Source organism: Chiloscyllium punctatum, chromosome 4 (genome assembly GCF_047496795.1).
Source record: "Chiloscyllium punctatum isolate Juve2018m chromosome 4, sChiPun1.3, whole genome shotgun sequence".
NCBI classification, from domain to species: domain Eukaryota; kingdom Metazoa; phylum Chordata; class Chondrichthyes; order Orectolobiformes; family Hemiscylliidae; genus Chiloscyllium; species Chiloscyllium punctatum.
The window spans coordinates 81,455,088-81,469,519 of NC_092742.1; the positions used below are offsets into that span (position 1 = coordinate 81,455,088).

Consider the following 14,432-nt stretch of genomic DNA (forward strand, 5'->3'; position numbering starts at 1 on the left):
ACCTGGCCTCTGTTCCAACTCAGTTCAGAGGAGTGCACTGTCCCTCTAAATTTCCATATCTCTACTGATTCCAACATATTAGTAACTGGGTACAATATTGAAATATGTGACCAATTACACCTCTCAGACAAAGGGAGGAATGAATTGAATAAATTTTACTGTCCTCCTCTGCTATCCATAACAGAGGTGCTACTCAATTTTATTTTTCCTTTTAAATCCTTAGTCTAAAACTATAACCTTTTGCCTGAAAGGATCACCAGTCGAAACATGAGGAAACCCATGCTAATTCAGTTTCCCCTTGGTGCTTTCTCTGTTTCTTCTGGCCATGGAGAAAGAGAATTGACATAATCTTATTAAGTCTCAGAAACAAACTCATTTGTGCTCCATATTGCGGGTCTTGACATCAGGATGTTAGTTATTTCATTTCTAATGAAGCTCACTGGAGCTCAAGGATCACAGCAACTCATCGAAGGATCTTTCAGGGCTCAACATTCCACAATTTCTGATTGTAGTCACTGTTTACTTTGCAGCCAGAAATTTTCAATAATGATTGTACATTATCTGGTAAGTTAGGTTTTCCCTGGATTCGCTTTTTGCTTCATCATTTGTTCCATTGCCACCCTTCTCGCAAGAGTGCCGTGGGCCCGGGCACTGTGATTATCAATTACCTGACAGATCCGGTCAATGCTGATGTGCAGCTAGAAAGAGAAAAGTCAAATAGAACTGGCCGAAGCCACAGAGAGGAACTAAGATTTACGTTTCCACAGTAAACAATGTCCATATGTCAGCTTGGCTTTGGTTAATGATTAGAAATATCTACCTCCAGGGATATTTGACTTACAGCTTATAAAGTTCCAGATGAACACTGGAGATGTTCTTTTAATATAAATGAGTCGAGTATGAATGACTCGGCTGAAATGGTGTGCGTAGGGATTCTGCAAAACAAATCATTCAATCGTGCCCGTAGTATACCCTTTACTGCAGTTTCAGCATTTGCGTTAATGCTTTGAATTTGAATCTCCACGTGTATTTACTGGATATTGCTCTAGTTTTCCCAGAAATCAACTTGCATGCAAAAACCTAAAGCAAGTTGGCCTTGTCCTCATGTACCTGAAAAATGTTTGGCTGGAGAACACATGGTACATATATTTCAACTCATTTCATTCACAATTACATGTCACAACAGTCCCTTTTATATTGGGCCTGTGAAACAAATCACAAATGGGTGTCTTGTTAAATGCAACACATTCCTTGTAACGCCTACATTTTTATACGGTACGTTTTTCATGCATTCCCACAACTTCCAAAGTTTAGCAAGTGGATTAATTAATTGAAGGCACCATTAGACCTGTGAGGAATTTCCTAACAGCACTGTGGGTGCACCAACATCACATGAACTGCAGAGGTTCAGGAAGGCAGCTCACTACCACCTTCTGACGGACAACTGGGTACAAAAGCTGCCAGCCTAGCCGGCCATGTCCATATGCTGCGAATGAACAAATGCTTTTTAAAAATCCAGTCCAAAGCGGAAACACGGAGGCAATGGAAATACTTCCAATGAAGAGATAAAAGCTGATTTCATCTTTAGGTCAATTAGTAGATCAAGAAAGGTTTAGAAAATTAAGACTCTTCCTTGCATCATGCCCTTGACTTACTGGGCGGTCAAAATAATTTTAAAAATAACTTCCACTGAGAATTCACTGGACCTCATTGGTTTATTTTATTTAGCTATTTAAGGAATGATGATCTGAATTTTTGGAAGGACGAGTTCTTTGAGGAAGGCAAGATATTAGGGAGCATTTAGACTTTTGGACAATCAGTAGCAGGGCCATGTGACCGGTTGCTTGAACCAATGGTGAACAGACTACCAAGACCTTAAGGCCTCAAATACATTTATACAAAGCCTGTGAGCTGCAGAATATTAACACCCTGGGGAATATTGATTTGCCATTAAGGAAAATGGTGGTAATTGAGATAAAAATTTGTCAGCGACTGCAGGAGAGTCAGTAACCCAGGTAATTTATGTGGGACCCAAGGAACATTCCTAATTCTCAAGAACAACAGCCACCATCCCCCCAAAATATCAAACATATTGTTTAGGCACTAGCAGCTCCATTCAGTCCATGGGAATAGTTGGGATTGAGTGGTGCATACGCCAATCAAACTGAAGTGACAGTCAGAGTTCAAGGACACTGGTTTACATATCAAGACAAGCTCAAACCCATGATCGAGTCAGGCACTTTGGTTACCAGTGATGGATCACTTTTAAAATGGAATTGACACTATTTTAAGGCCAATTTTACCTAGTGAACCCTTGGCAGTGAAATAATTCCACAGGGGATGGTATCCCATCACCAAGTCACCCTTTAGTTGCACATGGAGAGTCTTTGACACTGGTCCGGCTTTCTCAGAGTCGGCTCTCGGAGTGAAAGAATGTCTGACACTCCTGTTGATATCTGTCAGCCAGGGCTCCCTGATTGGGGCTGTTAATCTGGGAACTAATATCCTGTGATGTCTAGCTTGCTGACCCCATTACAATCACTACAGGCAGCACATGTAGAAACCCATCCCATTCTGTAAAAAGCCAAGTGTGCAAAATGTGGATCTCCCTACCCAGTCCATTGGTATTGGTCAGCTGCTGAAGTTACCTGACTGTCTTTTGTTTAAAAAGTTAATTCCATTTGCTCTGATTCTAGCATTGTGATGGAAGTTCCCAGGATGTTAATCATTGAACCATCTTGTGTACTGAAAGAGGATTTCAATGTCTTATGCATCCAGTGATAGGAGGAGCATAAATGGGAATTTTAACATGAGCAAGGACATGACTTAAGGTATAGTTGGGGAAAGGATTAAGTCCTAGAGTAGGAAGCTGTCTAAGTCACTATATCCATTTATCATTCCAGTGTGTTATGGCCTACTCATGGAGGGAGCAATGCACTGTTGTTAATCATGGGGAGTCAAAATCTGTCTTGCTGAGTTCAAAAATACTATTGTCGTATCCGATCTACGAATTCAGCCATATGACATCTCTCTGAAAGTTCTTCGACTGTGTGATTCTACTGGAGCCCATGCTCCTTGTAGGTGCAACATTGCTGCTGCTGTAGCCAGTGTCTTTTCCTTAGCAAAGTGTCTTTTGTGTAAAAGTTCAAGACATATTTATATGGTCCGAATATTGTTTTCAAATATAGTGTTTAGATCACACCTTTTAATAACACATAGCATCCTCAGCCGAGCACAATGCCAACCTCTCATGCTGCTCAATGCATTACACATCTATCACTCACACAGCAACAATCTGCATTCACCATATTCACTGAACCTGCCTTTGCTGCTTTGTGCAGGAAGAATTCCACAGACTGATAACCCCCTGCGAGAAAAATATTCTCCTTATCTTAGTCATAAGTGGAAGAGCTAATGAATGCAATACCTTCGTTAAAGTAATTGCTTCAGATATTTATTTCCCATCCTGTATAAATGCTGTTTTTTTTCAAACAATTTGATGGAGGTCAGATAATGTGGGTGGCTGTACATCCCAAAGGAATTTAACACTGCGCTGCAATTTGTCATTGGCACATCTCCATAGACTTTTGATAAATGCCACCTCCTACTCACTCAGACTTTCTAATCATTTCAGACTTAGTATTATGGCTGGATTTTCATCACTGGAAAATAGTGCTTGAAAAGTTTAGTTGCAATCAGTATTACCATTATTATTTTTGTCATGATGGTAGGCTGCACATGCTAAAACAAGAAGACTCTTCCCTGTCTGGTGGTGGACCATGTTAACATAGAAGTGTATAAAGAGATTTGGAGATACTGGTTTGGTTTCAATGGCATTTAAATTGGTTGGAAATGGCTTGACGTTGTGTAGCAACCTACTTGTTTGACTGATAGGTCATTAAGACTTATATAAAACCAAATAATGAATACCTCATATTGTGACCCATTCTACCTTTGACACCATTTTTTTGTAATAACGTACCATGAGTAGAATAAAGACTAACCCCACACTCAATTACAGGGCAATCTCAGAAGACCACTCCTTGCTGTCGAATGTGAACAGAAACATCCTTGGAATATGATATTGATCTAAGTAGGTGGACACTGTATCTATCCATCTTGCCCTTCTCATGATTCCTTCAACCAATGCCTTGCCACAAATTCTGCCTTACTTTCTTGACATTGCAAAAGGTCAGAATGTGGAGTTTTCTGTCACTGTTGCCAAGCCCGCATTTAGGTTTAAAAGGGAATGTGAGAACTGTTTGGAAAGTGCAGTACTAAAGGGCACTATGAACAAGCAAGTTGTGTGATTAAATCAAGTGGTGCATTTAGGGAAAAATATCAGAACAGACTTAATGAGTCAAACAACCTGTTTCTTTGCTGCAGCCCTCTACTTGGTGTGAAATTTGTCAACACTGGTCTGATTTTCTTTTCCACAGACTACTGGAAGAGGTTGGTGTGAGGTGGTGGTGTGGCATGGTGTCTCAGTGGTCAGCACTGCTGCCTCACAGCACCAGGGACCTGAATTTGATTCCAGCCTCGGACAACTGTATGTGTGGATGTATTCTCCCCATGTCTGCATGGGCTTCCTCCGGGTGCTCCAGTTTCCTCCCACAATCTAAAGATGTGCAGGTTAGGTGAATTGGCCATGCTCAATTGCCCATAGTGTTCAGTGATGTGTAGGTTAGGTGCAAAATGTAGAGTAATATAGTAGGGGAATGAGTCTGGGTGGGTTACTTTTCGGAGGGTTGGTGTGGCCTTTTGGACCAAATGACCTGTTTCCACACTGTAGGGATTGTATGACAAAAATAAATCAAATAAAATGTAAACCGGGCTAGCAATTGCTCTTGGCCAACTTTCGTTTTAGAGTATTGACCAGTTTCACCCACTAAGATTTGGGGAAAATGCCAACAGTCTTTAAATGCACACCAGCCAACTTTCCTGCCAGTCCCACAAACTGCCCAGTTTAAGAAAATGGATAGTAGCAAGATATCTCAACTATAGCTAGGGGGCGATAGATTCATATGGAAGATGAGCAGAGATTGGCAGACCTGGTCCACACTGTCTTGGGAGATGATACTGATGTATGACTCCTCCACAACCTCTCCCCTCACCTGAGACGTGGTGACCCTCAGGGTCCAGTAACTCTCTCTAGTGAGAATACAGTCCAGTATTTACCTTTAATGGTATATGGTGCTAATAATAAGAGAAGTTACCCTATTGCATTGAATTACGTTTTCCTTCTTAGAGCAACTAGGGATGGACAACAAACGTCAGCCTTGTCAGGACACCCCCATTGACAATGCATTTAATTTAAATTACACATGTCTGTCTTTGGTATAATTGCTTTGGTTCAAATATGATCTGTATGGCTGCCTCAAACATACACCTACGCATCTTTCTACTATTCAAAATTAATTGCTTTGGAAAAGGAAGCATTTCAAAACAACAAGCAGTACCAAGCATCATCACACCAGGATAAAAAGTGAATCAGGTAGGTGGCATGAGTGTTATTTAACTGCTGGCAGGAATCACTAATTGTTATATTAGAAGCGGCGTTAAGAATAATATTGGTTACTGATGCATTTGCACAGCGCACCCTTTTTCTGTGTCACCGTTAAAAAACGTTTCTCATGCCAACTAATATCAACAGCCTTTTGTAAATAGCACTAACCAGGTGAACAGCCTTTCCTCTCTGTCTTTTATTTTATTCACAATATTCAGTGATAATTTTAGTTTTCCCCTCACGTTAGTGACATCAAAAATCACTGCAGTGCCCAGGTGATAAGTACTGACTTTGCCAAAGACACCCATATCCTGGGGATGATCTCAATAAAGAAAAAAAATGTGTTAGGATTAATCCAAACTGCACAATCCGATTCACTTGTCCCTGGACAAAGAACAGCAACTATAAATATGGATATTTAAAAATACAAAGTGGATCAAGTCATTTTTCAATTTTAATATTTTCTGGATTATAAAATGATGATAGAATGCCTAACCACCAATATGTGAATTGGAAAACACTACAGATATAAACATTGTCACAAAACAGAAAAGATTATAAAGCGATAACAAAAATAGTTTTACTTATCCTAACACTATTTTCCACTTTTCCATTTCCAAAGTATTGCACTCAATTAATGCTATTAGCTGTTTGAGTCAGCTCAAAACATTTCTGGACAACTGGTGTATCCAAACAACAGGTTTCCAGACTGGAGAATTTACAGTGAAATGATATAATGGCAAGCTCTTTCACCCTTGCAATGTGATCTCTTTCGAATTCACAAAGTTCTGATAGGGGGTTGCCAGAGTTGATGCAGGAACGATGCTTCCTCTGGCTCAGGGGGTCTAGAACCAGTGGGAGGTAGTTCCAGAATAAAGGGCAGGCCATTTAGCACTGAGGTGAGGAGGGATTGTACAACCTTTCCAATGTTGCATTGGCACAGTCTGAGTCCAGTGGCCCACCCAACCAGAAAGAGAGTTCAGATGAAACACTGCTTAGCGGGTGGTGAATCTTTGGAACTCTCTCATCCAGCAGCTGTAGAGGGCCAGCCACTGTGTATGTTCAAGACCGAGATTAATCACTTTTTGCATATTTATAAACATCAAGGGATAGTACAGAAACTAAAAGATCATCCATGGTCTCACTGAGTGGTAGAATGGGCTCAAAACGCTGAATGACATCTTTTTAATTCATTCGTGAGATGTAGGTGCCAGCATTTATTGCCCATCTCTAGTTGCCTATGAGAAGGTGATGGTGAGTTGCAAGCTGTTTGGCGCAGGTAGGCCCACAATGCTGACAAGGAGGGTGTCCCAAGACTTTGACCCAGGGACACTGAAGATACAGCGATATATTAACAAGTCAGGATGGTGGATGACCTGGAAGGGAACATTTTGGGTGGTTGTATTCACATTTTTCTGCAGGTCCTGTTACTCTAGATGGTATTGCTCATGGGTTTGAAAAGTGCTGTCAAAGGAGCCTTTGAGCATTTCTGCAGTGCATCTTGTAGATGGTGCACACTGCTGCTCCTGAGTGTCAGTGGTCAAGGGAATGCATAATCGTGGATGTGGTGACAATCTTTGTGCTTTATCTTGGATGGTGTCAAACTTTTTGCATATTATTTGGAGCTCCACTAATCCAGACAAGAGGAAGTAGTCTGTCACACTCCTGATTTGTGCCTTGTAGAGATGGTGAATGGGTTTTAGAACATGAGGAGGTGATTGCTTGTTGCATGATTCAGAGCTTTTGACCTTATAACCACAACACTTGTATGGCTACTCCTGTACAGTCTTGTTCAAACTCCAGGGTGTTGATAATGGTGGATTCAATGATGGTGATGCCATTGAATGTCAAGGGGCAAAGGTTAACTTCACTCTTGTTAAGATGGTCATTGCCTAGTATTTGTGTGGCTTAAATATTACTTACCACTTGCAACCAGAGTCAGATAATATTCAGGCTCTGTTGCATTTGAACATGGATTGCTTCGGCATCTGAGAAGTCACAAATAGTGCTTAACAGTGTGCAATCAACAGCAAATATTCCCACTTCTGACCTGATGGAGGGAAGGTCATTGATGAAGTAGCTGAAAATGGTTGGGCCTAGGACACTTCCCTGAGGAACTCCTGCCGAGATATCCTGGAGCTGAGGTGACTGACCTCTAACAACCACAACCATCTTTCTTTTTGCCCGGTCTAACACCAAAAGCCAGTGTTTTTTTCCCCTGATTCCCATTTCTGCTCCTGTTTTTTTTATTTTCCATGATGTTTGCCACTGTTGCCAAAATATTAACTTCTGTTATTTCCTCTTTGTGTTGATATTACACTTTTAATGTAAAGAGATGACCTGGAGTGCTTCAAAAGAACTTATGCAGGCAAAAATTTGGCATTAAGTTAAAGATGACGACATTTGCACATCAATATTTTAAGCAATTTTATTTCCTTGTGGTCCACAGCAAATTAAACTCTGATAAGATTGCTTGGATTACATCGCAAATTTAATCTTACTCGCATTGCCCTGAGACAACTGAATGATAATTGACATTGATTCTAGTCACCCCAATCATTCAGGTTTCATTCCTGTTGTTTGTCTGAACTCCTTGCTGAGATTATTGTTCTGTTGTTATTCTGCTTGAGACCAATGGTAAACCAATTAAGTGTTATGAAAACTCACGTTGGTATTATACGGGAAAACTTTATTGTGATATTGTAGCTCTTTGAACTACTCTAATTCATTTAACAGGGGGACTTTTGGACTAACAGCTACAGTGATAAAGAACTGAAAGTTCAAAAGTGGAGTCTGTTAATTTTTAAAAGTAACTTTCAATTTATGCAAAGAAATATGCATTCAACTAAAAGCAGTACTGTTACTTTAATTAAAAATAACACAGACAACAGTATGGACTATCAGTCACAGTTGTTCTGGTTTTCAAGTGATGTCAGCTGCAGCTGGGGAAGAAGATACTTTGAATATGATGTAGTGTAGCTTTTTATCTATATTAAACAGGCCTGCCATGTTACTGACATCAAGATAGTCCCACAGGATAACTCCCACAAGAAGAACAGTTTAACCGTGTGAGCGTCATCTCTCTAGTGTGTAAATAATCTGTTGGCAGCCATCTAAAATCTTTTTGTTTTTTAACCAACACAATTTGAGGCACTTTCTTCCCTTTACTTTTAGTCCTTGCTACTTAACACATTCCCAAAATCCTCTCATTTTCAAATTAATTAATTATTCATTCAAATTGTGCACTGTCTGAGCATTTATTTCACTTACTGCTTGTCAGGCATTGCATTGTGCCAATTGGTGATGACATCTGTCACACACTAACAACACATCAAAAGCGATCCATTGTCCTGAGGGTGCGAAAAGTGGTTTCTTCATTCTCTCTTTCTATCACTTGGGACGTTATGCATTCAGATTCCTATGTAGCCCCAGCAAGCAGGTATCAAAAGGCAACTTGCTGTTAATGGTCTGTTAATTATGTGGTCAAGATGCACAGCTGAAGGTCACTGATTTAGTAAGTACGTGGAACACTTACAAAGAGAAATTCCTCATGGTCCTGATTTTTGGGCTCCTGGTTGTAGGAGGATGGGAAAGCTGGAGGACCTCTGCATTAATCTGCGGCTGTGTCTGGCCAGGATGTCCATTAACAGGTCCAGGCAATGGGCTGTGAAGACAGTCATTATACCTGACTACCTGCATCTCTTCTGTAACTAAATTCACACCTAGGTAGCCCTGGAAGATGGAGTATGCAGTATCCACTTGAGGGGCTGCGACGGTGGACAGTGCAGGGACTAGAGTATGTTATATACCCCCTCCAAAACAGATTCTATTTTAAATTTGCTGTGTGTCCTTTCATGATTTGATTTTGGTACAGTGCCATGAACTGGGGCTGTCACATGTTAGTTCTTTTTCATTAGTTTATGAGTTGTCATTAGGAAACAGAGGTGTGTAATTGTGAGGGTGGGTATTAACCCTTTATTTCCTCTTGGACCAGACAAGACTTGGGTATCTTTGTTTAAATGTTTATTCATGCGTACAGGGGAGATGTACTCATCAAGAAAATGGCATGCAACTCTGATCTTATCCATGATATAGAGAGCCACAGAGGTGGCCCTTGTGGTATATTTAAGGCTGAGATAGATAAATTCTTGGTAAGTCAGAGAATCAAGGGTTGTGGGGAAAATGCAGGAAAGCGGATATGAGGAATGTCGGATCAACCACAATCCTACTGAATAGCAGAGCAGGCTCAAGGGGCTGAATGGCCTACTTCTATTTGTTATGGTCTTATTAGGAAAACAAAGGTTTTATAGCAGTTTTACAGTCAACAAGCTTCCAACTGACTACTACTACAGGTATTCATTTCCAATCAATGGTTTGCACACTTTCCCATTTCTTTGTCCAAACCTGGTTTCACAACTCATATTTCAAGGTAGTACGCATGACTATATTATACAATTTATTGAAACTAACACACGATTATTTTATCCAATCATATCATTTAACATACGTATTGTTACAAGAAATCTAAATTGCTCATTTCTCCCCTCCCTCCAATCAGTAATGCCACTTTCAGTGAATAAACCTATTAACAAGAAAAATATTAGTCTCTAGTTTCACGTCTCACTAATCGATTTGGAATTGAACGAACATATGCAAGTTCCAGGCAAGTTCAGATTTCACTTGTACAGTCTTAACAATTGGCTGGAGCAGCCTAATGAAATAATACACAGTTGCCAAGAAATTGCCAAGCCTTGGCTCTGCTACAAGGAAGCATGTACTCTGCTGGAGTTTTAATCAATTATAAACTTCTCTTATGAGGCATTCATGCAGTAAATGGAATTTTGTGAGGGGATTCATAAACCCTCACCTAGCCGGTTCTCACCCATATCTCATGAAAGAATTCAAAATAAGTTATGAACTTTATCTTCAGTCAGTGACCTACAAACGTCTCCTTATGCCATGTAAACAAATAGAAATGTGTTTTCATTTTTGTAGTGACTGTATACATAAATGTTCCACTCCCATTTCATGACAATTTTGACAGATCATCTCCCTAAGATTTAGAATACAGAATGTGTGGAGGTATGGCCAGAGGTCATTGTTCATTTCACAACACGTTGCTGCATCAATAATGGAATGATTGTTTGTTTTCCTTTTCATGTTCATTGATTTTTCTTGGGATGCGGGCGTTGCTCACATTTAAGGCCCAACCCTTACTGAGAAGGTAGTGCTGAGCTGCCTTGTTGAACTGCAGCAAGTTTTTTTTTTCTGGTGCAGGTACTGCGAGCAAGGAAACTCCAGGTTCCTGACCCAGTGACAGGGAAGGGAAATATAGGAAACATTCAGTCATTTAGGCAGCATCTATAGAAAGAAAACCAGTGTTAATACGATTATTGCTAAGAGAGCCTTTTACCTGCTCCATGAAAAGATTCCTGCTGAATAACATTTAGCTACATACTTCTGTGTAACTTTGATCACTCTCTTTGGTGGGGACATACAATATTCTAAGCCAAATCTAGCATTTCTAGTCTGGTCCAGGTTGGATTTCTGCCCGTCAATCATTTCATGTTACACTGCAAATCCCAGCTAGAACAATGGGTTGTGACAATGGGTTAACAATGGGTTATAATGGGTTGTGAGAAAAAGCCCAAGACTTCACTGGGAGGAAGAGGCTGTACCCACTGACTAGAAACTCACAAGCAAACACACGTAGTATGAGGTTCATGCATTAAGATTCTTGCAAGTGGATAGAATGTCCCTTTCTAAAAGCTGCTAGGTGGTCAGATTGCTCATCTCTTTAATCAGAGACGATCGAAGGAGAGAAGAAATGCTTACGATAACCATGTGGACCTAGAAATTACCGTTCCAGCTCAAACAGAAATAAGTACCAACATGGAATGCTATGGCCAAATGGTCTGTTTCTGTGTGGTCATTTGCCTGTAATTGCTCCGATCTTTCTGCTGATGTTAGAAGAATCCTTACAGCAATCTATATTCACAGAGCACAAGTTCACTATTCAACTGAGGACCAGCCCCCACCAACTTGGTTGAATAATGTGTGCGGTGTGTTTGCCATGCGGGAAGTTGTTAGATTAACTTCTGGTTGTGCTGGACATGAAGGACACCATCCTCTTCCTCTAACACTGGACAGATCGATAATGACAAGCAGCTTCTCTGAGTATCTGCAACAAAAGATCATGTCAATGTGACATTACTGACAGCCTTTAGACCTGACTGAATTGCCAACGCACCAACAGGATTGACGCAGCATGGCAAGGCATGGATGCTGTGAGCGTGCAGGTTGGCGCTGAGTGAGCAAACGCTAAGAGACCAAGCAAGCAGTTCTGAGATGCAGCCTGGTCCAATCCTTTAGCCAGATGCCTGATGTGCATGCAAAGTGCATAGCAGCCTTTCAATACTAATTGCCGGTGCATGCTAAGAACAATTTTAAAGTTATTGAATTCTGTAAAGCCCTGTGATCAAGAACCTTTAAGGTAGATGTCAGAATATTATGCTATGAATATAGAGTCATACAGCCCAGAAACAGACCCTTTGACCCAACCATAATCCCAAACTAAACTAGTCCCACCTGCTTGTGTTTGGCCCATATCCCTCCAAACATTTCTTATTCATGTACTTATCCAAATGTCTTTTAAACATTGTGACTGTACCCACATCCACCACTTCCTCTGGAAGTTCATTCCACACATGAACCACTCTGTGTGTAAAAATATTGCTCCTCATGTCTTTTTAAAAAATATTTCTCCTCTCACCTTAAAAATATGCCCTCTAGTCTTGAAATCCCCCACCCAAGGTGAAAGGAGAATGTCAAAATTAATGTTCATTCAGAATTCCATTGAAAACTTAGCTTTTGGTGGAAGAGTAAAAGGAGAGAGAGGAGAAAGAAAAATATTTGAATGTTTGTGAAGTGAGGTCTCCTTGTCAGAGGAGGACATCTTGTTTGCTGTGCCCTTGCCAAATGTAGATAGTAACCACAGTGTGCTATTAATCTCAAGTCCATTGCCTTTTGGAAGCTGCAGTTTATCAAAGAAGCATTTGCAGAACTGTATGGCGTACTGCTGGAGGGTGTATAGCCTATTTCCAGGGCAGATAGAGGCTGCTAGTGACGCCTTCAATTTGTTTTGACTGTGACCTTTTCAAAGGGCCCATTGGGAGATCAGCGGTGTTGATGAACTGGCAGAGTGTCACTACAAAGAACAATATCTAGTTGCTTGGTTTCTAGAGCAACCATCTACAAAGCGTAATAGGAGATAGACCATTTTTCAAAAAGAATGGCAGGATTCTTTTATAACACAGAATGACCTTGGCATCCATAAAACTCATTGAATGCTCATCACTGCTCAAATTGTGAAGCCTTTTAAACTGACTTGATGCATTCATTTTACAATACATTAAGCATTTGCTTATGATCTGTATATAGCATCCTCGCACACCAGGCTGGCACAGAAGCAAGGGACTATATCTTAACACCCAAAAATACATAGTTTGGGTAAGTTACTATGAGATGTTAAAACAATAACAAATAGACAGACAAACACCATCTACCTCCAAATCACCAAACATGTTGAATCCAGGCAGAACGAGGAAAGGGCTGGAAATAGCTTGGCCGATTAAATATTTTACTGAAGCTCGTAAACTCTAACTTAACTCACGTCCCAAACCAGCTGAAGAGAGGTGAAATATCTTTACAGACAAGGTAAATATTCTGCCCTGCAATTTTCCAACCCTCCCATCCAATCCTGAACACTCTCAGTGGAGCTTTTCAGTGCATTTGTCACAGTTGGAGCCTGAATAATGGTAAGAGGCTCCTGAGATGGAGGTGTTTGTTGTTGTCACTGAGGCAAGCCTACCCTCGGCTGCTGCTCTATGTTACAATGGAGCCTTGCCCCCAGTTTTGCCCCCAGTGAATTTGTTGCAGGAGAATGGCGGGACAATAAGGCCACCTGATCCAGGAATCTACGTCACTGACTCACGGAATTGGAAGTGAGCAGAACATGTGCCTCCAATTTTATTATGGAATTCCCCCGTTGTAACTTACTCCACTTCAAAAGCAAGTCCTTTAAGGGATATTGTGACATTACAACCCATAGACAATTTGACAGTTATTGGCTGTTCATAATGGATGTCAGAAATGTCTCCATGGGCAAACTTTTATTGTTTGTTTTGTCAATATGTCATAGAAAGCCCTGATTTATATTTGCCCAGCACAGCTTTTCTGGCTCTCTTTGTTCAAAAACAAAATCCAAAAATGGTTTAATGGTCTTGTGAATAAAAAGATCTTTTAAAGAAGAAACTTATAGTTGAGTTGTTAAAAATAACCATAATACATAACCATAATAGGGGGAGCCAATGGCCTAATGGTATTATCATTGAACTGTTAATCTACAGACCCAGGTAATGTTCTGGTGACCCACCACAGCAGATGGTGGAAATTGAGTTCTATAAAGAAAAATATTGAAATAAGAATCTAATTGTTGATTGTTGGAGAAACATTTCTGGCTTGCTAATGGCCTTTAGGGAAGGAAACTGGTCTGGCCCACATGTGACTCCAGACCAACAACAATGGTTGTCTCTTAACTGCCCTTGGCTAGCGATGGGCAATAAATGCTGCCTAGCCAGCAATGCCCTCATCGGACAAATAAATAAAGGGGAAAAAAAACTGTTTGCTGCATAGCACAACTTTTGAACAATTAAATATACCCATTTCTCATGAGGGTAGGGTGTTCTGTAGGGGTCAGCACTGGATCCACTTTTGTTTGTCATTTATAGAAGTGATTTGGATGCAAATGTAGGAGGTATGGTTGGCAAGTTTGCAGATGACACCAGGATTGGTGGTATATTGGACAGTGAAGAAGGTTATCTAAGATTAATTGGGTCAATGGGGCTGAGGAGTGACAGATGGAGTT

The 14,432-nt window shown here is 40.5% G+C and overlaps 1 protein-coding gene and 1 long non-coding RNA gene across 4 annotated transcripts in view; one reads left to right on the plus strand and one right to left on the minus strand.

Moving 5' to 3' along the window:
• rab15 (RAB15, member RAS oncogene family) overlaps positions 1-14,432 on the plus strand; it is a 157,999-nt gene that overhangs the window by 136,568 nt on the left and 6,999 nt on the right. The gene's annotated exons all lie outside the window — the stretch shown is intronic.
• Positions 1-14,432, minus strand: part of LOC140476472 (uncharacterized) — a 69,189-nt gene that overhangs the window by 30,150 nt on the left and 24,607 nt on the right. The gene's annotated exons all lie outside the window — the stretch shown is intronic.